We start from the raw sequence: 757 nt of genomic DNA on the forward strand, positions 1-757 counted from the left end.
CCAGCAGGTCGAGGCTGTGGTGGCCGGGAGCGGCCACTGCACTCCAGTCTGGGCGACAGAGTGAGACTCCAACTCAAAAAAATAAAATAAAAGAAATTTAAAAAAATTGTGAACTCCTGTCTCTAGAGCACTCAAAACATGGGAGGAACCCACAGTAACAACCATCCTGGCTTTACCTGCTTAGGCTGCAGTGGGTGGAGACCTTGTTCTTAAAAGCGGTCCTCCAAGGACAGCGATTATTTCAGCCACCTCCTAGTGTTGGGTGAACTGCAGAGGCACACTGCAGAGTTGTAGGATCTGATCCCTTTACATCATTCAAAGACTATTGTGATGCACTGTGAGTCAGAAAGTTTTACTAGGCAATGCCTGTCAGGTCTTGGACTTTTAAAAAGGGGAGATCCTTTGGTCTCTATGGAGAGCCCAGCGGCACATGACAGAAAGGGCAAAAATTAACGTGAAAAGGAATATCATGTAACCAGACTATCTAATCACTAGAACTTTCTTTTTGTAAAGTTTGTTCCAAAGACAACCTAAGGTGGAAGATGTGGGTGGTACCGTACTAGAAGTACTGCCCTTTATAAGCTAGAATTGAGGAAGTAGGGCTTGGCCCCAGGGACAGATAAGGTCAGTTCTGCCTGGTCTGTAACTAGATTAGACTCCATCTTGCTGCAACTGAAGGCACCAAAGGAGGCTTTTCATTATTTAAAAATATAGTTCAAACCAATCCATGGAGCATCATGATAGCACTACGTAAGTC

At 44.8% G+C, this 757-nt stretch overlaps 1 protein-coding gene across 3 annotated transcripts in view; it reads right to left on the reverse strand.

The window, feature by feature from the left end:
- The window catches only part of CUNH1orf100 (chromosome unknown C1orf100 homolog), a 25595-nt gene extending 25320 nt beyond the window's left edge, over window positions 1–275 (reverse strand). For all 3 annotated transcript variants that reach the window (XM_021711002.1, XM_008055259.2, XM_021711001.1), the window contains exon 1: window positions 177–275. The gene's annotated coding sequence lies outside the window, so the exon portion shown is untranslated. The remainder of the gene's footprint in view (window positions 1–176) is intronic.
- Window positions 276–757: the final 482 nt, after the last annotated feature.

The sequence above is a fragment of the Carlito syrichta genome, unplaced genomic scaffold (assembly GCF_000164805.1).
Source record: "Carlito syrichta isolate Samal-C Ts95f unplaced genomic scaffold, Tarsius_syrichta-2.0.1 Scaffold301797, whole genome shotgun sequence".
NCBI lineage: Eukaryota > Metazoa > Chordata > Mammalia > Primates > Tarsiidae > Carlito > Carlito syrichta.